The sequence below is a fragment of the Lontra canadensis genome, unplaced genomic scaffold (assembly GCF_010015895.1).
Source record: "Lontra canadensis isolate GAN:19392208 unplaced genomic scaffold, GSC_riverotter_1.0 scaffold30, whole genome shotgun sequence".
NCBI lineage: Eukaryota > Metazoa > Chordata > Mammalia > Carnivora > Mustelidae > Lontra > Lontra canadensis.
Genome location: NW_022631024.1, coordinates 1024197 through 1050946, shown reverse-complemented (window position 1 = coordinate 1050946; position 26750 = coordinate 1024197). Strand labels below are relative to the sequence as shown.

At 44.1% G+C, this 26750-nt stretch overlaps 1 pseudogene; it reads left to right on the top strand.

Moving 5' to 3' along the window:
• The first annotated feature begins 7383 nt into the window (after window positions 1-7383).
• LOC116872818 overlaps window positions 7384-26750 on the top strand; it is a 34018-nt pseudogene continuing 14651 nt past the window's right edge.

The following is a 26750-nucleotide window of genomic DNA, read 5'->3' as shown; positions in this document are numbered from 1 at the left end:
CCATCATGATCGCTTGTGGAAGCATTAGCTCTGTCTGCATTTTCAGGATCTTCCCTAATTGTCTAGGAAAACTCATCAACTGACCAAGAATCAAAGATTTCCTCCTAACTTCCAAATCTCTGCCATACCCAGGAGAACACTACCATGAATAAGACCTTCTTCTGCCTGGGCAATAAATGATTAGTCTTGCAGTCCTGTGGTTTGTTTTTGTGTATATGAGAGACGTGGGGCTGACGACAAACGAATGGGGGGGTGAACTCTGAACCCATAATCCTTCTCTAGCTTCTCAGAATCGTTCCTGAGTTTCTCCCTCCTCTGCAGTAATTCTCTGTCCCTGTGAGTGCCGCTTGCCCTTTGATTTGTCTATTTTTTGGAAATGGAAGGGCAAGGCAGAGAGAGAAAGAAATGATATGGGCAAACAGGGCCGAATCAGCACCGTCCTTTGGGTCCTTAGTACAGAGCTGGGTCCCTCACGCAGTGACTCATGCAGGGTTGGGAGCAAGTGTCACAGTGGCCAGTGGGGTCACAGAAGGAAGCTGACTGCCTGTGGCCTGCAAAGGAGATACCACCACCCATTAAGAAGGAAAAAACAGCCCCTGCTATTCTGGAACTAGCCTGACTCCCACCACTAGGCTTTAGTGTTATCACAAATTGGCCGTGATGCTCACAGCTAGACCACTGTTAATCCAATTAGACATAAACAATCTCATCAAACATCAACACCAGACTACGTCACTCTGAGATCATAAAAACAAGGTCATTGCGCAAATATGCCTTCTCTCTGCTAAAATGAGTGAATTCTACATCTTTATCCTCATGTTCATGTCCTCTCCTTATGGATAAGATTTATTAAGATAACCAATCTGACTAGCCCCTGCTTTCTGACTGCACCCAATAGAGAGTTTCCCCAGATCCTCCCCAAATCCTGTAGTAGGTTCTTCCTAACCCTCTCTTACTGAGATGCTCATGGTTCCCCATGGTGACGCTCTTCCTTCCTGCAATAATTAACCCAACTTGTTCAATTCCAGCATGTTCCTGGTGATCTTTGGTTGAAGAGTATTAATCTTTTTAGGATTAGAACCGGGACCCACTCCATGCATGTGCTGCCTGGAATTCTGGGAGGCACCAAGCTAAATCACAAATGCTAGGTCTGCTTTAATGCTATGCATGCTTAGGGGCTAGGACATGGGACCCTCCAAGGAGTTTGGCCTAGGCAACTAGGAGGATGGAATTGCCATTTTCTCCAGTCCGCTGGAGGAACCAGTGTAGTGGGGAAGGACCTCAAGATCTCAGTTTGGGACACTTCATTAGTTTATCTACCTTGCCTGCTATTAAAAAAAAAAAAAAAAAAGAAAAAAAAAAGGAGGGGGAACCCTACCATAATCCGGTGTGGTTTATTGAAGATAGAATTAATTTTGCCCTCCAATGAACAATCTGAAGCAAGAGTTCCAAGTTGACTGGCAATTCTGTTCTTTCTATCTTATTTCTCCAACTCTAGGACAGTTGTCTTCATCCGTGTGGTTAAGCTGAGTTGTAGGAAGTGAGAGAAAGGAGAATGTGGTGGAAACATGGTCTTATGGCCACTGTCCTCTGTGGCCCTTGGCTCTGGGAGCTTCTGGTTCATTGCACCACAGCCACACCCACGTTCCGCTTGTCAAAGCTTGGAGAGATTACTTTGAGGATTAAAGAGTCACATGCTTTTGCTACTGGCCAGACCTAAATTTCTTTTGGCAATGCAAATGTCTTCAAAGACAGTAGTAGTCTTCTGATGCATTTAACTCTTGACTTCTCCTGTATGGATAACCAGATCCCCCCAAATCTTATTCAAGCATAGATTTAAGCCTGGAAATGCCGGGATTTTCTAGATTGACATTTATGCCCTTCCCACCCCATCTCCCTTTCTTAATTTAAAGTGGTTACTTTGAGCCCACTGGAAACAAAGGATTTGGGTGCAATGGGCCGTAACACCTTCTTTGCCTGCAGGCTTGCGACTTTTTACAGCACAGCCTTACGTTCTACTTATGTCCTACTAAGACTTGACTGCCACTTCACAGCCGCTGCTTACAACTGCTTCACTTGGGGGTAAAGAAGCCGTGACCCACCCTGAGATTCTGCTTTCTCCTGAGTTCCCAGAGATGCCAATGCTGTCCGCCCCCCGGGTGTTGGGGGTGTGGGGCGGTAACACAGGTGAAGTGAAACTATTCCTTTAACTTTCTTCGGTGCTGCTAGTCTTGGATTATGTTGCTCCACTTGGGTGCTGGAACCTCCCAGGTGTACTTCCTAACTCCCACTGAGGGATTCTCACCCAGGTGATTCTGTGAGGGGATGAGGGCTCACACCACCTCTTCTGCCATCTTGCTGATGTCAACCCAGGCGGGTTATTTCACCAAAAAGACATACAGAGAGAAAGGCATCGTATTTTCAAACCCATTTAAACATCTTCTAGAATATCTAATGGAATCAGGGATCCTACAAAAGATGGCAGAACTTGCCACTACCAGGAGCTATGCTACTGCTTCTTGGTACATTTTGCTCAGGAACTGGAGGCCCCATCTCCCAGCCAAGTCCCACCAGGGATTCTCCACCATAATACTTAAATCCTAAGGTTTTGGGGTTTTTTTTTATTATTATTATTTCTTATCATCCTAACTATCACCTCACTGACTATCAACACATTCTTAGGGCCTGAAAACAAATTGAGTAAAGGAAGGGAAATAAATTTGCTGCAAAGAGCCCCAGGGAGCAATATTTCAAAAGCAGACAAGTACGAATTCAGATTACTCAGTAGGTCATATATGCCCCGTTTCCTTCCAGGAGTTAAAAATATATGCAAGGAAACTTTGCTTGGGCCTCAAAATATAGCGAGGAAAAGTGTATTTGCATCCAGTGGAATGGGAGACGTGTGTCCCAGGTTGATTTTCTGTTTTTGTTTTGTTTTGTTTTAAAGATTTTATTTATTTATTTCACAGCCAGAGATCACAAGTAGGCAGAGAGGCAGGTAGAGAGAGGGGGGGAAACAGGCTCCCTGCCGAGCAGAGAGCCCGATGCAGGACTCGATCCCAGGACCCTGGGATCATGACCTGAGCCGAAGGCAGAGGCCTTAACTCACTGAGCCATCCAGGCGCCCCTGATTTTCTGTTTTGCTTAACAAGTCACCGCAGCACAAGTTTTGAAGGTCACAAGACTGACACAGGGTTCACTGAACCAACACAAAGTGAACCCCAAGTCTGCCAATTTATTCAGATCACCTTCTATGTCTTTTTTTTTTTTTTTTTTTTAGAGTTTTAAAGTTTTCTCCTTAGTTATCTTCTTGTGTTTTCATGATTGTTGATTCCTATATGCTTCGACTCTCTGTTTTGGTTTTCGGTTTTTGTAACCACTAGTTGTTATCATGAGTTTTTGCTGGCTATAGAGAAATGGTATTGGTTTTCATAAGTTGATTGCTTTAGCAAGCTTGATGACATTTTTTGATTAGTTACAACAAAATCAGTTCTAATACTTTATGGATTCTGTTGGTTTTATAGGTGTATGGTCATATTACCTGCGAAGAGTGTCAATTATGTCTTCTAATCCGTTCAAGTCTCTCTCTCCCCCCTCCCTTTTTTCTCTCCCTGTAATGTTAGCCAGAACCTCAGGCCAATTTTAAACATTGAAACAATGCTTTCAATACCAGGGGTTGGCAAACCATGGCCCATAGGCCAAATCCTTCCATCTGCCTATTTTTGTATAGCCTATGAGCTAAGAACACGTTAGGAACACTGATTTTCAACCCCAATTAAGCAAAATATTATCCCTCCCAAATCCATTCTTCTAACCAATAGACCTCTGTTAAAAATAAATTGTACTCAACATTATATTTTAAGTCTCATCAACAATGTGCTTTCTGTATTATTATGTCAGTACCTACATAATATCTTTGATTTTACCTCTTAGCCCACAAAAACTAAAATAGTTACTCTCTGGCCCTTCAGAGAAGCAGATTGCCAGCTCCCGTTTCTATACATGGCCTCTCCCCCCTGTTTTTTACTGTAGTTATTTGTGCGCATTTCCCCCAAGCAGACAGGCTTGTCCCTGCAGCGCACCTTCAGTAAAATGAGCCTTCGATCATGTCACTGTGGGACAAGGAGCTATTTGCAAGCTGTCCTTTTACGGCTCTCCTTCAAATATCGGGACTGTCTTGAGCCTGGAAGGAGGAAATTTAGATGAAAATCAAATAAACTTCCAGAGTAAATAGCAAACCAGGACACCCTGAGGTTTTACTTTGGGGTTTAAGGACAAGGATGAAAATTCCAAATCTCTACTCTAGGCTCAGAGGACTTTGTCATCTGCTCTTCTTGTCCCAGGACAGGACTTCAGTGCAGACTGTGGTCCTGGAAGCAAGCCCATCGAGATACTCGCTGTTGTTCTTAAAAATTAACATTTCAGAAACACTGTTCTGTTGGATTCAAAAAACGTATGATGGATCAGTTTGGGTTATTAGGATAATAGACAATTACTGGCTAACCTCTTGGTAAAGCCAGAGAACTGGAGTGCCAGGTGGCTTCCGAGAGCCTGGCCTGGGAGATAAGACCTGGCCAGCAGCACAGACACCATTAACCAGCAGCCAAGATCCCCATAGCCTGACACAACGACCGTAATTCTCCACATTTCTGTTAAGCCTGATTAGTTATGCACACCGTTTTCCTCAGACACCCCATGAGCAATCCCACCTCTGCACCCTTGTCCTTGCTGTTCCCTCTGTACGAAATACTCGTCCCCCAGATAGCGGCCTGGCCCGCTCCCTCGCCACCTTCTGGCCCCTGTGCGTCCCCCCTACAGAGGACTCCTCCAAACCCCAAGGATCAAGTAGCACTCTTTCTCCACCTTCCTTGACTGGCCTCTCCTTTTTATTTGTTTATTGCTTGGACCCCCTCCCTCAAGAGTGTAAGTACAAGGAAGCCAAGGAGTTTCTTTTGTTCACCACAGTAGCCAACACCAGAAGCGTGCTTAGCGTGACACAGGCTCCCCATGTTCATTGCCTTAATAAGTGGGCTTCCCTGTCCTGCACAGGAAGGATCAGAGAACCCATCTTCTTTCTCCCTTGTCTTGCCCTAATCTTTTCAGGAGTGTCTCAGTGGGACCTTCAGAATTTTGCCCATTGGTGGAATTGGAGAGATGGGAACACTGGGCTCTTGGAGGGGGACTTGCCTGTCCCTTACACATCCGAGAAGAGCAGGCCTAGCAACCGACCCCTGAGAGAGGAAGAAAGGACTGATTCGTGCGTGACCTGCCTCCCCACCTCCTACAACCCAGGCCAGGGCGCTAACTCACTGCCATTTCTGTCCAGCCTCCCGGGGGGCTTGAAAGAAGTTGTAGAAGTTGAGATTCAAGAAATGAGTAAAATGGTAGACACAGACTTGGCCTGATGGAGGGACATGGATGTTTCTGAAATGCGATCCAGACTTCAGAGTTGAATCAGGGAGGCCTGAAGGCACCAGAGGTCTCGGAATCTACAGAAGAAGATGGAAGAGCAGCTTTGCAGGGTTCCGAAGAAAAGGAGGGACTGAGGGTGTGGAGAGCTGGGGGGCAGCCTTGACCCCTCCCTGACTGTCTCCCTTCCCTCAAATCAGCTTCGCTCGTTTGACTCAGATTCTTACAGCCCCTACACATATGAACCTCCACTCAGCAAAAACAAAGAGATCACTTCATTAGCCGTCATCTTGTGTGATACTTGCATTCCTCCACCTTTTCCCCAAGCTGACAGCAGGGCCCACAAGTCCACATTCCCTCAGGGCCAGGAAATGATGTGCGGGAAGCACCTGTGAGTTGCCATTCTCCATTCGCCTTTGCTGCACATTTTTCATCTCAGCTCTAAGGCAGGGAATGTAACAAGAATCCACGCATTTCTTCCCCATCTATAAAAGGGGGATAGTAATAGTAACATCTAAATAGTAGATCCTTGTAAATATTAAATTAGTTAACGTTGCAAAGCCTTTAGAACAGTGCCTGACACACGGTAGGTACTATCTAAAGCCTTTGCTGTTATTATTCCTTTACTACATTTCTGCAGTAAGTTTGCTAATAATTTCATTGTAATTCTTGCACACACCTCCACAATTGAGCTTCATCCATAAAGTATTTTTTTAAAGATTTTATTTATTTATTTATTTGACAGAGAGATCACAAGTAGGCAGAGAGGCAGGCAGAGAGAAAGGAGGAAGAAGGCTCCCTGCTGAGCAGAGAGCCCGATGTGGGGCTTGACCCCAGGACCCTGGGATCATGACTTGAGCCGAAGGCAGAGGCCCCAACCCACTGAGCCACCCAGGCACCCCAATCCATAATCTATTTTTATATGATGAATCTTACCAGATTTTAAGACAGTGCTAACTTCATAAGACACATAAGGTAGCTTTGCACCTGAAAATAATTTGAATAGCTTCAAGGTGATCTATTCTTTAGAGAGTATCATTTAAATTAGAGAGAACTTACCTATAAAATCCCTGCATCATCTTCTTTGGTACCTCTTTTTCTTTACTAGTTTTCTATTTCTCTTGGGTTTTTTTTTTAATATTTTATTTATTTATTTATTTTTAAAGATTTTATTAATTTATTTGACAGAGAAATAGAGAGCACAAGTAAGCAGAGCGGCAGGCAGAGGGAGAGAGAGAAGCAGGTTTTCCGCTGAGCATGGAGCCCGACGCGGGGCTCCATCTCAAGACCCTGGAATCATGACCTGAGCTGAAGGCAGCAGCTTAACCAACTGAGCCACCCAGGCGCCCCTAGATTTTATTTCTTTATTTGAGAGAGAGAGAGAGAGAGAGAGATAGCAAGAGAGAGCACAAGCAGGAGAGAAAGGGAGAAGCAGGCTCCCTGCTGAGCCCGGATCCTGACATGGGACCCAATCCCAGGGCTCCAGGATCATGACCTGAGCTGAAGACACACGCTCAACCAACGGAGCTACCCAGGCGCCCGGAGGGCTGTGATGGTTGTGCTGACCACCAAAGACAGCTGTTTCTCCTGGGCATCCTGAAATTAGATGTGGCTCTGTAACTTGCTTTGATCAGTGAAAGGTGAGAGAAGTTCCATATGTCCCCGGGAATCGGGATTTTTTCAGGCCCCCCCAGGTGATTCACAAGTACAGCCAAAGTGAAAAACGTTGATGTAAGGACGGAAAGATCTTTAAACCAGAATCTCTCCAACTGTCGCTGCAAAGAGGGGATGCCTGGAGAGGCCCCAAACAAGGGCTTTGCCGCCGCGGGGCGTCGGTGGGTGGGAGGGGAGATCGCAGATGGATCTTTTCAGATCGGCCCCGGTGCCCAGAGGAACCCAGAGAACGGCTTCGGTCCCCTCACAGGCGGCCTCTCAATGCCTCTGCCCGGACTTGTCTCGCTGCAGTAGGGAGAGATGTACTTGGAGGGCGGCACGTCCCGCGGGCAGGTGCACCGCGCGGGAGGCCTGGCGCCGCCTGGTGGCCAACTGCGCACATCGCAGCCACCGCCGCCGCCCGCTGGGGCGCGGCTCAGAAACAGCCGGCTGTGTCGGGCTCGCACGGGTACAAGGAGGACATGGGCCACTTTGGAAAGCCTCTTCCAGAAGGCCTGGGGCTCACGTTGGCTTTCTCAGATTGTCTGCAAGCCAGAGAAAACAGGTCGGCGCGGAGCATGGAGCGGAAGCCCATGCAGGGATCCCCCAGCAGGGATGTGGGGAGACCAGGAAGTTTGAGGCTACAGAATGCTTAAGGGGAGGCCGGTACAGGTGCTTTTAGAACCTAGGGGTCAGGGAGCCCCCAGACACCCGCAGGAGTTGCAGAGTTCAGAATAAGGACCTACAGGGCCCCCAGGCTGGGAGAACTTGTGTGGCAAGGTCACTAGTCCCGTCTTCCACATGGAAGCATTTTCCACTTAACGTCAGGAATAAAAAATCATGTTCATGACCATTGGAGGTTCTATGCGAAAAACACTAACTGGAAAGTTATTTCCTATTTTTAATAAGGCTTTTTTTTTTTGAGGTATAATTGTCAATCGACTGTACATTTTTATTATTATTATTATTATTATTTTTAAAGATTTTATTTATTCATTTGACAGACAGAGATCACAAGTAGGCAGAGAGAGAGGAAGGGAAGCAGGCTCCCTGCTGAGCAGAGAGCCTGATGTGGGGCTCAATCCTAGGGATTATGGGATCATGACCTGAGCCTAACACAGAGGCTTTAACCCACTGAGCCACCCAGGCACCCCCCAAGTGTACTTTTTTTTTTTAAGATTTTATTTATTTATTTATTTGACAGAGAGAGAGAGATCACAAGTAGGCAGAGAGGCAGTCAGAGAGAGAGGAGGAAGCAGACTCCCTGCTGAGCAGAGAGCCCGAGGCGGGCCGATCCCAGGACCCTGGGACCATGACCTGAGCTGAAGGCAGAGGCTTAACCCACTGAGCCATCCAGGTGCCCCCAAGTGTACATTTTTAAAGTATAGCATCTGATGAGCTTTTATGGAGATACACCATGGTCAGGATAGTGAGTATATCCCTCATGCTGGAAAGTTTTCCTTGTAATCCCTCCCTCCCCTCCATCACCCAGGTCCCATGCAACCACTGATCCATGGTCTGTCTCCAGAGTTTGCATTTTCTAGAGATTTATATCAATGCTGTCAACAGTATGTACTCTTTTTTTGTTGTTTTGACGACTTTCAGCTCTCATCGTTATTCTAAAGCTCATTCATGTGGTGCTCACCAGTAGTCCGTTCCTTTGTATTGCTGAATAGTGTCCTGTTTTATGGATATACTAAAAATTTTTACCCATTCGTCTGCTGGAAGACAATTGGCTATTACAAAGAACACACAATGAGTATTCATGTACAAGTCTATCTATGGATGCACTTTTTTTTTTAAGATTTTATTTCTTTGACAGAGAGAGATCACAAGTAGGCAGAGAAGCAGGCAGAGAGAGGAAGGGAAGCAAGCTTCCTGCTGAGCAAAGAACACAATGTGGGGCTCGATCCCAGGTCCCTGAGCTCATGACCCCAGCCCAAGGCAGAGTCTTAACCCACTGAGCCACCCAGGCACTCCTGGACACACATTTAAAAAAAAAAAAAAAGATTGTATTTATTTGATGGAGATTGAAAGAGAAAGCAGAAGCAGGCTGAGCAGGAGGCAGAGGAAGAAGCAGACCCCCACCCCCCTACCCCCAGCTGAGCAGAGAGCCCGAAGCGGGGCTCAATCCCAGGACCCTGGGATCATGACCTGAATGGAAGACAGACGCTTATCCAGCTGAGTCACCCAGTCATCCCTCCATATCCATTTTTAATAGGAAAAATTGTAATGTGTTACACAGAACCCCACACTTCCAAGCGGTTCCCTAAAATCCAAGTAAAACACGTGAAGTGCCTATGTGGAAATGGAACCAGCAACCAAAGGGTTAACAGGACTACTAGGCACAGCTGAAACTTCTTACCCCAACTTTCTTTTCTTTGCTTTGCCTTTAACTAGCCCAGACTGTCCTCCCTTCGGGAGGCCGAGTTGAGGCGTGCTCCCAGACTCCTGGATTGTCTGCCTCTGCAATAAATCCTTTCCTTGCTCTATCCTCAGTATCTCGAGTTTGGCTTTGCTGCGAGTTGGGCCCAACAGCCTGGGTTTAGTTACAAGTCGGGCAAGTCAGCCTGGAGCTCTTTGCTGGGGGTTCGGCCCCCCTCAGCTTACAACAGGAGTGCAAGCAGCTGGATGGGACCACCTGGGAAGAGGCTACAACCTTGGCAAGGCAGATCTTCAGTCAAGACAATCCTTGATGGCCTCTGAGAGTTGAGAACGTCTGCTGGCGCCCTCCGCCCCCCCACAGCTGAGACTCCCTCGTTCCTGATGGGGGCTCTGATCAGCCCATCCTCGCGCCCACCACCAGAACAAAACGCAGATCCAGGAGGCGCCTCGGTGTCCTTGTCTCAATGAGCCTATATCAACATGTGAGATGACCGGGAGGAAAATAGGGACTGCATAAATTATTTTAAAAATTCGTCTTTTGGGTAGGCTGGGTGGCTCAGTTGGTTGAATGTCTGACTCTTGGTTTTGGCTAGTGACTGAGATCCCCAGTCCTGGCTCAGCAGGGAGCCTGCCTGAGGTTCTTCCCTTTGTCCCTCACCCCACTGGTGCACACTTGTGTGCTCTCCCCCAAAATAATCTTTAAAAATAAATAAGTAAACTTTCTGGAATGGAATTTTTATTTTAAGATTTTATTTATTTGAGGGGCACCTGGGTGGCTCAGTGGGTTAAGCCTCTGCTTTGGCTCGGGTCATGGTCTCGGGGTCCTGGGATCGGGCCCGAGTCGGGCTCTCTGCTCAGCGGGGAGCCTGCTTTCCCCCTCTTTCTCTGCCTGCCTCTCTGCCTGCTTGTGATCTCTGTCAAATAAATAAATAAATAATCTTAAAAAAAAAAGATTTTATTTATTTGAGAGAGAGAGCATGAGTGGAGAAAGGTCAGTGGGAGAAGCAGACTCCCTGCTGAGCAGGGAGCAGATGTGGGACTCGATCATGGCCTGAGCTGAAAGCAATCGCTTAACCAACTGAGCCACTCAGGCGCCCCATGAAATTTTAATTTCAGAATTATGCCAGTATAAAATGGGAGTTTGGTTTTTCTGTTAAAATGACTGCATTTTCTTAGATCATTGGTCTCGTTGGAGTATGAAACTGTAAACAAAGGTTTTTCTTTAATGTACCTGGAAAAACGGTTTCTATGTATTGTCTTTTATCAGGTCTTGGAGAACTTAAAATTGAATCTTCTTAATAAAAGAGCTAGGTTTTGCTAACAGTTACGCAACCCCTCTGAATTTGCCTTTAGAATCTCTTACTGCCATCTTGGCTAAATAGATAATCAAGTTTTAAAGTTTTGTAAATCTGTAATCCTATTTAGGCCTGTGCTTTATTTTATTAATTATTTTTATTAACATATAATGTATTATTAGCCCCAGGGGTACAGATCTGTGAATCATCAGGCTTACACACTTCACAGCACTCACCATAGCACATACCCTCCCCAATGTCCATAACCCCACCATCCTCTCCTGACCCCCCTCCCCCAGCAACCCTCAGTTTGTTTTGTGAGATTAAGAGTCTCTTATGGTTTGTCTCCCTCCCGATCCCATCTTGTTTCATTTTTTCCTTCCCTACCCCCCAAGCCCCCCACTCTGCCTCTCAAATTCCTCATATCAGGGAGATCATATGATAATTGTCTTTCTCTGATTGACTTATTTCGCTCAGCATAATACCCTCTGGTTCCATCCACGTCGTTGCAATTGGCAAGATTTCAGGGGTTTTGATGGCTGCAGAATATTCCATTTTGTGTGTGTGTGTGTGTGTGTGTGTGTGTGTGTATACATACCACAATTTCTTTATCCTTTCATCAATTGATGGACATCTAGGCATGGACATCAAGGCTCTTTCCATAGTTTGGCTACTGTGGACATTGCTGCTATAAACATTGGGGAACATGTGCCCCTTCGGATCATTACATTTGTATCTTTAGGGTAAATACCCAGTAGTACAATTGCTGGGTCGTAGGGTAGCTCTATTTTCAACCTTTTGAGGAACATCCATGCTGTTTTCCAGAGCGGCTGCACCAGCTTGCATTCCCACCAACAGTGTAGGAGGGTTCCCCTTTTTCCACATCCTCGCCAATGTCTGTTATTTCCTGACTTGTTAATTTTAGCCCTTCTGTCTTATTTCAGGACAAAAATTACTTTTTTTTCCCTCAACAAAAATGTATTCTCATTGCTTAAACCTTTTTCACGCATCTCCTACATGCAGAGTTGCTTTCCTTATTTCCCGTGGTCTCAGTTACATTTATGTAGAATTTTAACTCATAGACTGTCTCCAGTGAAAACTAAGTAGTCACCATTCAGGTACTGGATCTGCAAACTTATGAGAACATTTCATCATTTTCAGAAATGCATTTTTTCATAGTATCACTTCTGAAAACATAAAACATGTTTATTCACAGATGGAAGTATCTTTAGTTTCTCTGTAGTAAGACCTAAACTGACAAACCCATACTTAGTAATTAATGCTTGAGTATTTTATCTTATTTGGAAAAGATTTAGATACCCAATGAATTTAACCTTAAAATTTGGAAGCTATTTAAAAGTTTATCTATAAATGTTTTTATTTATTTAAATGATTTGCTCTTAGCAATTACCCATGAAAAACTTCACGAGACAGACAAAATCAACGATCATTTTCAGTCCTTTCTGCTGACAAATTGCAACAGACACAACATGAATTTAGTAAGTTCAGGGAGAATAAAAGCTGATTATCTGTTATATTTGATGTTAACCCCCAAACGTGTCTATTTTAATCAGACCAACCTTGAATTAGCTTTCATGCTGAATGCATTGCCCTGTGCCCACTAAAAGGCTGCTTGTTCCTGGCCGGTCAGTTTCACGTGGGGCTCCTTGGGGAAATCTCAGGTCGGCTGTTTAAGGCCTGGGGAGCCAGGGGCAAATTCAGAGTTTGGACTAACATTCCTATTCTTCTCTGTCTCCTCTCTCTGGGCTTTGGTTCTGGTGTTGTGTTTGGGGAAGGAGGGAGCAAAGGAGGGGAGCGAGAGGATTTCTAGTGTCTGCCTGCTTTCCTCCTTTTCTTCATTATTCTATCAGGATGGGGGTCAGGTGTCTTATTAGAGTTTTGTCCATCTTTATCGCTTTGGACCATCAATTGGGTCCCTTTCCATAAGGCATCTTTGTTATAGAGTAACGTTAAAGTCTGAATGCGAGGAATTTCATCCCAGATGATGTGAACTTGAAAAACATTTGAGTTTTTAATCTTTCTGAGTTTTAGAATGCCTAATTTTTATAAGCACTTGCCTTTAAGCCAATTAAATAGGGCTCCTTTACAAATTAGTTTTAGCACTGCCCCTGGAGGTAGAGAAAATCACTCCTGTGTGTGACGCCTATCGACACAGACACACAAACACGATGCAAACAAAACTTTGCCTTTGTTTCACTCGTATTTGTGGAGAGGGAATTAAAGACCCCGAGTCCCCATACCCCCCTTTTATTAAAATACATGTAACTACAAGATAGCATTATAATTTATGGACTTATTTATTATTTAACACTTTCCGATCAGAACACAGCCAGTGTCACCCAGAGACACCAAAAGCTGCAGCAACAAACTCACCAAATGAGGGTCCGATTTCCTCCATGAGCATCTGTTCCTCCCCAGAAGCCAGTGCGTTTCACTGAATGAACCAATATGGCCTCATTTCTGGTTGCTTAATCTTTTTCTTTTTTTTTTTTTTTTTTTTTTTTTTGACAAGAGCTCACAAGTAGGCAGAGAGGCAGGCTGGGGGTGGGGGGAGGAGGGAACAGGTTCCCTGCTGAGCAGAGAGCCTGATGCAGGGCTTGATCCCAGAACCCCGAGATTATGACCTGAGTCGAAGGCAGAGGCTTAACCTACTGAGCAACCCAGGCAGCCCCTGGTTGCTTAATCTTCTAGCTGCCTTTCTCTAATTGTGCATGCAAGAAAACTAATTCAGACATGTCAAAAGAAGCCCCATTTGGGCCCTCTGAGACCCAGGTTATCCTTATATTTTCCTGCGTAAGTAAGCGCTTACAAGTAAAAACTCTATCTGTATTCTATAAAATGCCTGCTGGAGTTTTCCGTGGGTAGCTGTTGGTTTGCGGGGGGCTATTTAGCTTTTCATTATTTTGGGGGGAGAGAGCACAGGTGGGGAGGGGCAGAGAGAACAAGAAAGAATCCTAAGCAGACCAGGCGTCAGACATGGAGCCCCACACCAGGCTCAATCTCATGACCCTGAGATCATGACCTGAGCTGAAATCAAGGGTCGGAGGCTCGAGCCCCCCAGGTACCCCATGGGAGGCTCTTTAGCTTTTGAAGCATGGTTCCCCATTCCTTTTAGTTTCACTTTTATTTTTAGAATAAGGCTTGAATAAGGGCATTACGTGTGGTGGATCAAGAGGGCGTGGCTCGTAAGGGTCTCTTCCAGACTGCTGTGATACGTACAGTCTCACGGGTCCCAGTCTCTCCCTGTGAGATCTAAGACCATCAAAGGAACTCAGAGCACGGGATGATCAAATATGTGTGTGTGTCCCCAGATGAGCTGATTGCTAATTACCTTATGAGATGAGAAGTTCCTACAGGACCCCGACATGTCTCGAGGAATAGCCTAGAACATTTCTGCTAGGCTTTCCGTCACCTGAAAGCTTCATTGGGCCAGGAGGAGCACGTGTCTCTTCTCTTTGGAGCTGAATGATTCAGTCTCCTATTTCTAGCCAGAGAACTTACTCAAGCCTTATATTCATGAGTATAATGCCAAATTAAACCAACCCACCCTTCAACTCCAACCCCTCTAGGTTATTCCCACCTTGACGATATTACTGGTGACTCTCAACAGCTCAAATAAAAGGACCATCAGCTCAAATCAAGGAGGTCTGATATCAGGAAAATTCACCAGATAATACCTGTGAGGTTCTGAGAAGTCAGAGGACCATAGCGGGGGGCCCAGCTGGTACTGCGTGCTGAGTTCAGGACGACCCCCAGCTGTTCTCAGGCAAGTGGCCTGGTTACCCTGCTGATGGTGCCAAGAAATGCTGATGCAAAATGAACAAACTTTAAAAAAATTTTTTTTAAAGAGAAAGGAAGAGAGTTTTATTTGAGCCCAAGTTAGGACAGCTGCCTGGATTATACAAACTTCACAAAGAAGAGAATGCTCCAGGGAAGGAACATTTGGTGGAGGGTTATATACACTTTTTACATGAAGAGTTACAAAGCATCCTGACAAAGAATGTTCCAGAAAGTTACAGGCTTCAGCTTATCTTTTTAGGAATATGCAAGCCTATTGACTTTAATTTTATGGGGTGTGTGTAGGGAGTGGTGGGGGACAGGGAGGGACTGTTTTATGTGTAGAATGCTCCTTTGGTTATTTTTTAACAAAGCAGATGTACCATATGTCCTCAGGGCAGAAATAGAGCCCCTGCTCTGAGGTTTTGCCAGCTCATTCTGACCTTGGTAAACGTTAAGGTACAGTTTCTCCGGGAGCCCAGAAGCAGCATCTGTAAATGTCAAAGGGTGAAATTTTCCTTTATCAGAACTTACCAGGGATTTATATACTTTACTGGTCTTTGCAGAGAGCCAGTTGCTGGTTCTATTTGTTCAGCTTTTTCTAGTCTGTTAATTTCAACTTGTCCATGAAGGGAGGGGCCTAGCATAGCAGTTAATGCCACGAACTCAGAACCAGACCGCCTGGGTTTGAATTCCTCCTGAGAGTCTAGGTGTGTGAGGTTGAGCCAGGTTTGTTTTTGTTTTGTTTTTGTTTTTATCTTCTCTGGGCTTGTTTCCTCCTTACCTATTTCATCTGGTTTGCGTGAGGATTGATGCATAAAGCAGCACCTACCACTCGCATCTGTTCAATGGTGTTACTGTTTGTTTTGTTCTTCCCTGTTGGGTCCATGGTCAAAGGAGTGAGATTGATACAAAGCGAAGGTCAAGCAAAGCTTTATTTCGCGCCAAGCATCGGGAATCAAACTGACCGGCCAGGGTCTCTTGCAAAGAGGCGACCCCTCCCAGCCTCACAGACTAACTTTTATAGAGTAAAGGCCATGTGGTCGAGCCTGGCCACACACAGGTGGCCGATTGAATTACAATTCACCCTATAGTAGTTATTTGAACTAGCCTATCACTCTGGTCAGAACTGGCGCCCAAAAGGCAGGGCCCACATTCTTGGGTGGTTAGGGAGGTGCTTTCCTGATTGGATGTCTCCATCTGGCTTGGCTCATCTTTGTATTCTGGGCTCTGTTACCTCCCCATGACCTGACACGTCCACAAGCAGGGGGAGCAGCAGAGGAAGAGGGAGAAGCAGGCTCCCCGCTGAGCAAGGAGCCCATTGTGGGACTCCATGCTCAACCCTGGGATCATGACCTGAGCCGAAGGCAGGGCCTTCACGGATGGAGCCACCCAGGTACCCCTATATTTCGTATTTAAACTGCAAATTATATCTATTTAAACTGCAAATAATTACATCCCACCTATCTGCTGGGCCCGCTCCCTGTGCTGCCCCCGAGAGGTTTTCAGGCCAGCGATCAGGCCGGATGCCTGCCCCCCTCCCTCTGCCAGCTGTAAGGCTTGTCTGCAGGGACTACAGGTGCTCTGGTGTATGGTTTGTTGCCCGGGGCAGGAGTCCCTTTGGAGGGTGCCTGTCCTTGCTGGGGCTGCTTGCAGGTGTATGGGGACAGGAGCGGGGGGCGGGAGGTGTGGGCGGTGCGGGCACACAGCGGTAGCTGGTGGCAGTGGCTCCCACAGGTGTCTGCCTATCGAGGACTAGCTAGTTTCCACCAGCTCTTCTATCCTTAAAGAAGTCTCCCTGCTTCCGGTGTGTTCGGAGATTAAATTCCTCCCCCAGATGCTCTTTTTTTTTTTTTTTTTAAAGATTTTATTTATTTATTTGCCAGAGACAGAGGGAGAGAGAGTGAGCAAGCACAGGCAGACAGAGAGGCAGGCAGAGGCAGAGGGAGAAGCAGGCTCCCCGCCAAGCAAGGAGCCCGATGTGGGACTCGATCCCAGGACGCTGGGATCATGACCTGAGCCGAAGGCAGCTGCTTAACCAACTGAGCCACCCAGGCGTCCCCCCCAGATGCTCTTTAAACTGCTACCTTGCTGGGTGTCTTTAAGGAGGAAGGCTCCGTGCCCCACCCCCCGGCTCTTCCAGAACTAAACCTGTAACCAAACCAAGGGAGTTTGTGTACCTGATGCACCACAAGCCAAGAAAAACAGACACCAAGCTTTTGCAGTGAAGACAAGCTTTTTATTGATGTGGCCCAGCCCAGGAGAATGTCCCCCACTCCCCAACAGCTTATAAAGCAGGGGATTTTAAAGGGTGAAAATTCAGGGTAAGGGCCACAGGGTCTTGAGTCCCACTGATGGCTGATTAGGCACTGGGTCAGGGTAGGATTCCTTTCTGGATCATCTTGTCCCTTCTGGCCCCTCCAGTCCCGTCTGGCGGTCAGTCCTTCAGCTTCAGCAGCTGGTACCGCCCCACTGCTCAGGTGCCTACGTTAGTGAGTCTGGCTCCGGACTATAAAAGCGGAAGTATGGGTGCCTGGGTGGCTCAGTGGTTAAAGCCTCTGCCTTCGGCTCAGGTCATGATCTCAGGGTCCTGGGATCGAGTCCCGCATCGGGTTCTCTGCTCAGCAGGGAGCCTGCTTCCTTCTCCTGTCTCTCTCTGCCTGCCTCTGCCTACTTGTGATCTGTCAAAAAAAAAAAAAAAAAAAAGGCGGAAGTAAAACTCAAAACTGCTTCTTGCAAACACAGCATGTGACATTTCTTAGGTCAGGCAGAACAGCATCCTACAGGCTGTTTGGCAGGCAACTTTGTTACTATTTTTAAAGACCTATAAAATGGTCTCCGTGACTCCAGTCCCAGGCATGCAGAGCCATAGGTCTACGTGGTGGGGACTGCAGGGCTTCCCTCCCATTCCTCAGTGAACAGGGGTGGGGACAAGGACCGGTTTAGCTCCTTTCTGTGGAAGAGCCACTGAGGCCCGGAGTGGAGGAAAGAAATGGTTTTGGTCCTGACTGTGAGCCTTATTCGGTGTCTGGCCTAACTGTGGTGGTGATTCAATTCCTGATTTTGCCGAATTTCAGGAGCAGGTAAGTCACAAAAAGAATAGCCCAGCAGAAAAGCTCATTTTGGTTAATCCCCAAAGCCTAGAAAACCCGCCCCCCTCTTGCTCCAGGGACTTGAGCAGGAATCTGTCGCTGCAACGGGCTTGTTCTCTATTCTTGTCTCAGGGGCTGGTCCACTTCTGCTGAAGAATTAATGTGAATGCAGCAGGAAGCTAATTACCTGGCATGGCCCTCTCCTTGTTCTGCCAAAATCTAACCCGAGGTCTTTCTCCGGTCCAGCACTACCCCGGGCGCAGGCATGGAATCGAATGGTTTTTGTGGGGCTGCTCATGCTTGAGCGGGTTCATGGGCCAACGTGCCTAAGGTAATATGATTTTTGATCATGTGTTCATGAGCCCTTATTCCCCACCAGGGTAAAAATGTTCTTCGAAGTAAAGATCAAGATTTCTCCTCTCGATAACTAGGCAAGGGATCCCCATCTGGAGTTGATTCCCTGGTTGTCCAATAAGTAGTTTAGTCAGGGACTAGCTCTCTAATTCCACTGGAACTGCCAACAGAAAGGGCTAACCAAGTTCCTTAATAAGCATATCCCTCTTGTGTTTCCAACTATCAAGTCCTGTACAAGTACCCAGGGTTTGGTGAGAAGTGAGGGGGAAGGACCTACCTTCTGACACAGATTTTTTTCCCCCCTCAGACAAACATTATGGATCAACGTTAATCCCTCCTAGCCAGAGTTTAACTGGACCTTCGGGAAGAAGTCTGTTTCAGGTCTCATGACACAGCCAGTCTTGAGAATAAGTTCAGTTAAACAGAGGTGGGCTCTCAAAGTTAGGCCTATATTGTACAAGCAGTCCCATAATAAGAGGCATTTCTATGGAAACAAAGGAAAAATATGTGATTGGTTGGAACAGATTATTAATTCAGTACCTGAGTGCCAAGGGCTGCCAAGGAGAAATTTCTAGATGTCAGGCTTGAAGCATCTTTAGCTGGAGTGAGGGCAGATGGTGGCAAGCTGACAGATCTATCCCCAGTCTTCAGTCTGAATGCCCCCGGTGGTCCTAGTGGCCCATACAGCAACCGGCCTAAAGATGGTCTAAATGTGGGCTGTTGTGGCAATGTCTCTGACATTTACCTGAAATTGTCTAGCTCTGGTTTATAGGGCTTCAAGGAAGAAGGCAGGGTGAGTCCAAGTCAAGTAGAAAATCTTAGTCAAAAAAGAGAAATAGAAAAACCTTAGAGAGTCCTAGTCAGATGCTCAAGGAACCTAGAAGAATTCAGGATCCAGCCCAGTTTTAGAGGCAAACATTCAAAGGCAATCAGAATCAGAATTTAACATCCACAAAGGTAGTTTATTAAAACAGGATTTCCAGAATTACCCTCAGCCCAATTAAGACTAACTTGTTGGTAAAAGCAGCCCAGTTTTAATGTCTGGGCCTAATTATGTAAGTGCAACAGGAGTACTGATTGACCATATAAGCTTTTTAAAAATCTATTTTGCTGGAACTTTGTGCAAGGAATTTTAGACTGAACTTTTAATAGCCGCTCAAGACCAGAGTCCAAGCCAAAAACCTGCCCTCTGATTTCACCTGTAATAGGTACAGATTTGGTTATTTAGTCTCTTCTCAAGGTCCCCCAAATATCCTGGGGCTTGAGACGGCCAAGAAGTGACTTTTGACTCACCAGGTAAGACTTCCAGGGGCTCTGTCAACAAGGTAGCAGGTTGATAGTTATTTCCAGCGGGCTTCCTTGGCTCCATAAAGTCAACCCTAGTTCCCTAAAGCTGTCTGGTCATGTCTGACTCCATGCTTGTCTCGCTCAAATATGACCTTCCAGTCAAAGCCTTGGTAACAGAACCAAGGAGACAGAGTCTTACTGAACTTGTGAAAATAACAAATGCCATCAAAGGAGACTCAGGCAAAGTTTCTGAATTCTGGAGGATCAGGCAGGGAGAAAGATTTCATATTAGTTTACAAAGGAAAATTTTACCAAATTTGTGTAAGTACTAGAAGGTTAAGAGAAAAAGCTTCCTTAAATGTGGGAGAGCAAAACTTAGAAACAATAAGGTTTTAAGTAAGAGTCCTAAAAACTATAATCTTCTTCAATTTCTCTGGCCCCCTGTTAATTCTTGTTGTTTAAATGCAGTTTTCCCACTAGTTCTAGAAATTCTTAGTTTTAGGATCTTAAAGATTATCAGAAACCTGTATGTGTCCAAAGTCCTTTCCATGGATCTCCTTGAAGCCGAGACAGTTGTAACAGGATCAGAGTAAAATGGTGACCATGAAGACCATTCAGAGGGTCACTGTTCAAGCACTAGGGAGCGTTCATAATGCAGTTGACAAGGAAACGTTTCTGTGACCCACAACATTTCAATGACAAGGACAGCTCATGATCTTCTACTAGGACCTGTCAAGACTTGGGGATTTTGTATAGTTTCTGGAGCAGTTCTAGCATTCACCCACACAACCTAACCTAAGATGATTTATCATCAGTTATTTGACAAGGCTTCCCTTGTAATTCGTCACACCGAGTAAGCCTACTCAAGACTTCATTTAGAAGCTGAATTTTGGGAAGTTTGTCAAAAATAAGATTCAACTTAAGTAACGCAAGACCTGATCAAGAAAAAACATAACTTTTTCGGAGCACATAAAAACCTTAGTTTATGGTTGTCGAGAGTAGGCCCATCATCTAAGAACTTTGTCATTTTAACAAAAACCCAATTCTAGTTTTCTACTGCTGTATATTTTGATATTAAAATTCATTCAGCTCCATCTTCTGAGGACTCAATTCTTTTCCAAAAACTTTCTATAACTTTTTTACGTTTAGATTTTGTCCTACATTTCTTTAACTGGTCTGTTTTTAGGATTGCTTTTCCCTTGACAAAAATGTATTTCTATCCCTCGTGTTTTTCTTACCCAAAACCACATCTTACTTTCTTTGCATACAGAGTCGCTTCCCTTAGTTCCAGGAGTTTTGCTTATACTTATTAGAATTCTGAATTCTTAGAAACCTTAGTTTCTAGTGAAAATGTAATAAGCAATTGAACTGTTACAGCAGAATTTAGATTATGAAGCAAATTGGCCAATTTCTAGAAATGTTTTTATAGTAGCTTAATAAAAGCACAAAATACATTTAACAGACCCAAATATCTTTAGTTTCCCTGTAATAGGAAACCAAGTGCAGATAAACTTATATTTAGTATTTGATTCATTATTGATCAGAAATTAGAGATCCAATTAATTTAAGTTGGTTTATCACTGAACCTACCAAAACTTCAAAGTTGTAGCTTGTAAAATCTTTGGTAACCTATTTATCTAAAAATTCTTAAAATTTACTTGTTCTTAACTATGCTTAGATTACCCGTAAAAAGGTTTATGTTGGTCAGTCTCTCAAGCTATGTATGTTTTTTAAAAAAACATATTCTTGGTTAAGCTGGTCAAATAAGTTTGAATTTTAATCCTGATAGTTCTAAAGTCATGTATTTTAATGAAACCAATGTCAAAGTAGCTTTAATAATCGAATATTTCTCCAGATCACATGGACTTGAAAGACATTTATCTGAGTTATGGAATGCTCAGTTCTTACACACACTTGCCTTTAAACCAGTTAAACAGAGCTCTTCTTAAAAAGTTTAGTAATACCATCTAGAAGTAGAGAAAAATCCTATAACACACGGACACCCACAAAACCGATGCAAACAAAATCTAGCCTTTGGTTCGCTGAATCGTGTGGAGAGGACATTACAGTCCCCGTAATCCCCCCACAACTTAAATGTATGGCTCTTAGCACCCTCTGACCAGAGTCCCATAGCCCTTAGGTACTGTTAAAGAAAACTGGAAAATTGTCTCAGGAAATAACAAAGTAGCCTCCCCAAAAGTTCGTGAAATGCTGTTCTGCTGGAGAGAAACATAATGTGCCATGTTTGGGAGAAAAAAAAATTTTGCAGAATAGTAATAGTCACAGAATAAAGAACTTCTGTCTGTCCTCTAGAGAGGACATCGCTAATGTAATCTGCTGAGAACGTCTCGCAGGGCCAGACTGAAGCTGAAGCTGAAGGACCACCTCAGTCCAGTCACACCAAAGCCAGACGGGATGTCACCAGGAGGGACAAGATGAGGAAAGGAATCTTAATCCCTAATCAGCATGATCTAAGGCCCAGAGACCCTTACCCTGAATTTTCACCCTTTAAAAACCCTGCATGTGGGGTGCCTGTCCATTAAGCAAACCACTCTTGATTTTGGCTCAGGTGACTGCCATACATTTAAGTTGTGGGGGATTACGGGGACTTGCATCCCCTAGTTTTAAGCCTGCTGATTTTTAAAGTACCCGAAATTAAGCCCTGCTGATTGTAGAAACTCTGAATTGAAGCCCCACTGGTCCACAGAGCCAAATGTTAGAACTTGTCTTCCTAGTGCGGGTCCCCCATGCCTGGGATGCCTGGTGTGGGGTCTGATCCTCTTGCTTCCCTCGTGCAGTTTTAAGAGGGAAGTTTACACCAATACGGCCTACCTCGGGCAGTCAGGATGGTCTGATCCTCTTGATTCTCCATGCTTGTGGTATCTCTCCCATTTGGGGTTAGTCTCACTAGGGGTTTGGTTCCTAACTGCATCTCCACACCCCCTGCCCTTCCCAATCATGAATTCTGCTCTGCTCATCTTCTGGTGATTTTCAGAGTTAGTTTCACTGACTAACTGTGGCTGTTACCTTGGTATGTCCATGGGATGACGAGGTGAGCTCAGGATCCTCCTACTCCAAGTTAAAGATGAGAAATAAAGGAATCCAAGCAGAACACTAAAGAAAGCCATCATCAAACCACAAAGTAAGAGCAAGAAATGAGGAACAGTTAAGAACTACAAAAAGAACCATAAAACTGGGGAAGCTGGGTGGCTCAGTTAAGCGACCAGCTCTTGGTTTTGGCTCAGGTCATGATCTTGGTGTCCTGGGACAGAGCCCCACATTGGGCTCCATGCTTAGTGGGGAGTCTGCTTGAGGAGTCTCTCCCCCTCTGCCCCTCCCCAACTCATGCACTCTCTGAAATCTTAAATAACAAAATGGCAATAATACACATCAATAGTTACTTTAAATATAAATGGATAAAATGCTCTAAAGACATAGGGTGTGGGCCACCTGGTTAGCTCAGTCAGTTGAGTGTCCTATTCTTGATTTCAGCTCTGGTCATGATCTTGGGACCATGATATCCAGTTCTGGTCAGGCTCTGTTCAACGCAGGGTCTGCTTGAGATTCTCTCTGTCTCTGCCTCTCCCCTGCTCACTCTTTCTCTAAAATAATACATAGGGTGACTGAATGGATAAAAAAGTGAGACCCATCTACATGTTTCCTGTAAGACACTCACTTCAGACCTAAAGACACATGCAGGTTGCAAGAAAACGGATGTAAAAGCATTTACCAAGCAAAAGAAAGAAGAAAGCTGGGGTAGCAATATTTATATCAGACAAAATAGACTTTAAAAAACAAAGACTGTAACAAAAGACCAAGAAGGACACTACATAATGATAAAGAGAACTATCCAAAAGAGGAAAGGTAATAAATAACTAAGTTCCCTTGTTAATGGGAGAACCTGAACACATAGAGCAACTATTAACAGACATCAGGAAGTTGACAGTAGTAGGGGTCTTAAACACCCCATTTACATCTATGGACAGATCATCCAGACAGAATATTAACAAGGAAACAGTGGTTTTGAATGACACATCAGACGGACCTAACACTCAGAACATTCCATCCAAAAACAGTGAAATACATCCAAGCACACGTGGATCGTTGTCCAGAACAGAACACAGGTTAGGCCACAAAATACCTCTTAATTCTAGACTGAAATCCTATCATGCATCTTTTCTAATCAGAATGTTATGAAACTAGAAGTCAATCACAAGAAAAAAATCTGGAAAGAACACAGATATATAATAGGTTGAACAACATGCAACTAGACAATGAATAGGTCAACAAAGAAATCTAAGAGGAAAATACATGGAGACACATGAAAATGGAAGCACAGTGGTTCAAAAATCTTTGGGATGCAGTAAAAGCAGTTCTAAGAGGGAAGTTTATAGCAATATAAGCCTACCTCAAGCAACAAGAAAAATCTCAATCTAACCTCATACTTAAAGGAGCTAGCAAAAGAGCAAAGCCCAAAGTCAGAAGAAGGAAGAAAATAACAGAACATAAAGAACAGAGCAGGAGTGCCTGGGTGGCTCAGTCATTAAGCGTCTGCCTTCAGCTCGGGTCATCACTCCAGGGTTCTGGGATCGAGTTCCACATTGGGCTCCCTGCTTGGCAGGAAGCCTGCTTCTTCCTCTCCCCCTGTGTCTCTATCAAATAAATAAATAAAATGTTAACAAAACAAAACAGAGCAGAGGGCCACCTGGGTGGCTCAGTTGGTTAAGTGTCTGCCTTCGGCTCATGTCATGATCCCAAGGTCCTGGGATCGAGCCCCACGTCAGACTCCCTGCTCTGTGGGGAGCCTGCTTCTCCCTCTCCCTGCTGCTGCACCTACATGTACTCTCTCTCTCTCTGTCAAATACATAAAATCATAAAAATCTTAAAAAAAAAAACAAAACAGAGCAAAAATAATAGACTTGAAAAATGAAACTGGGAGGTTAAGATAAACAGTGGACAAATCTTTAGCAAGACTTCTCAAGAAGAAAAGAGGACTCAATCAAATAGAGGAAAAATAACCAACAAATACAAAGAATCATAAAATTATGAAAAATGTCAATAAACTGGACAACCTAGAAATAAATTCCTAGAAATATAACCACCCAAAACAGAATCAGGAAGAAATAGAAAATGTGAACAGACCAATTATTAGCAATGAAATTAAATAATCAAAAAAATCTCAGAAGTCCAGGACCAGGTGGGTTCACAGATGAATTCTACCAAACAATTAAGGAGTTATTTTTTTCAAGATATTAAAAAAAGAAAAAAGAGGAAAGAACGCTCCCAAATACATTCCATGAGGCCATCATTACCTTGATACCAAAACCAGATAGAGATATTACAAAAAAAGAAACTATAACCCCATTCCTCTGATGAACATAGATGCAAAAATCCTCAACAAGATATTAGCAAACAGAATCCAATAATTTATTTAAAAAAAATCATTCACCACAATCAAGTGGGATTTATTCCAGGGATGAAAGAGTGGGTCAATGCTTGAAAATCAACATGATATGTAAATAAGAGGAAGGATTAAAACTATATGATCACCTCATTAGACATAGAGAAAGCAGCTGCAAAACAGCATTCATTCATGATAAAAATTCTCAAAGTAGGTTTAGAGGGAACATACTTCAACATAATATAGGCCAAATATGAAAAACCCACAGATAACATATTCAATGGTGATAAACAGAACTTTTCCTCTAAGATTAGGAGCAAGGCAAGGATATCTATTCTCACCACTTTTATTCAACATAGTACTAGAAGTCCTAGCCACAGCAATTAGGCAAGAAATAGAAATAAAAGAAATCCAAATTGGTAAGAAGCAAAAATTTCACGATTTGCAGATGACATGATACTATATATAGAAAACCCTGACGACTCCACCAAGAAACTATTAGAACTGAAATGAATTCAGTAAGCTTGCAGGATACAAAAGATGCAGAAATCTGTTGAATTTCTACACAATAATGAAGTAGCAGAAATTAAGAACACAATCCCATTTATAATTGCACCAAAAACAATACCTAAAAATAAACATAACCAAGAAGGTGAAAGACTATAAAAAAAACATAAAACACTGATCAACGAAAGTGAAGTGGACACAGATGAAAAGATAGGTCATGTTCATGGGCTGAAAGAACCAATATTGTTAAAATGTCCAAAGGACCCAAAGCAATCTACAGATCTAATGTAATCCCTATCAAAATACCGGCCATGTTTTTCATTGAGCTCGAACCAATAATACTAAAGTTTGTGTGGAACCACAAAAGACCCCCAAATAGCCAAAGCAATCTTGAGAAAGAACAAAGCTGGAGCTATTAATATCCCAGATTTTAAGGTATGCTACAAAGCTGGAGTAATCAAGACAGTAAGGCACTGGCACAAAACACACATTCAGGGTGCATTTGGGTGGCTCAGTGGGTTAAGCCTCTGCCTTCAGCTCTGGTCATGATCTCAGGGTCCTGGGATGGAGCCCCGCATCGGGCTCTCTGCTCAGCAGGGAGCCTGCTTCCCCCTCTCTGTCTGCCTACTTGTGATCTCTGTCTGTCAAATAAATAAAATCTTTAAAAAAACAAAAAACCCATCCGTAGATCAGAATGGAAAACCCAGAAATAAACACACACACTTGTATGGCCAGTAGATGACAAAGGAGACAAGAACATACCCCAGGGAAAAGACAGTCTCTTCAACAAATGGTGCTGGGAAAACGAGACAGCTATATGCAAAAGAATGGAACTAGACTGTTTGTTACACCATGCATAAAAATAAACTCAAAATGGGTTAAAGACCTAAGTGTGAGATTTAAAACCATCAAACTCCTAGAAGAAAACACAGGCAGTAATCAGCAGTAGAAACATTTTTCTAGATAGGTCTCTGCAGGCAAGCAAAAAGAAAGAAAATTAAACCATTGGGACTACACCTAAATAGATTTTTTTCATAGCAAAGAAAACCAACAGAGCAAGGCAACTTACTGAGAGCAAGAAAGTATTTGCAAATGATATATCCAATAAGGGATTAATATCTAAAATAAAGAACTTACACAACTCAACACCACAAAAAAAAAAATTAAAAATTGGGCAGAGGACCTGATTAGACATTTTCCCGAAAATATACACATGGCTGAGAAACACTTGAAAAGATGCACAACCTCACTCACTAATCATCAGGAAATTGCAAACCAAAGCCACAATGAATACCACCACTTACAACGGTCAGAATGGCTAGAATCAAAAACCCAGAAACAAGTACTGGCCAGGACGTGGAGAAAAACGAACCCTTGTGCAACTTCTGGTGGGAATGCAAATTGGCGTAGCCGCTGTGGGAAACTGGATGGAGGTTCTGCAGAAAAACCTTAATAGGATTACCATCTGATCCAGTAATGCCACTACTGGGCATTTACCTAAAGAAAACACAAACACTAATTCAAAAAGAGATACGGGCCCCTGGGTTATTGCAGCATTATTTACAGTAG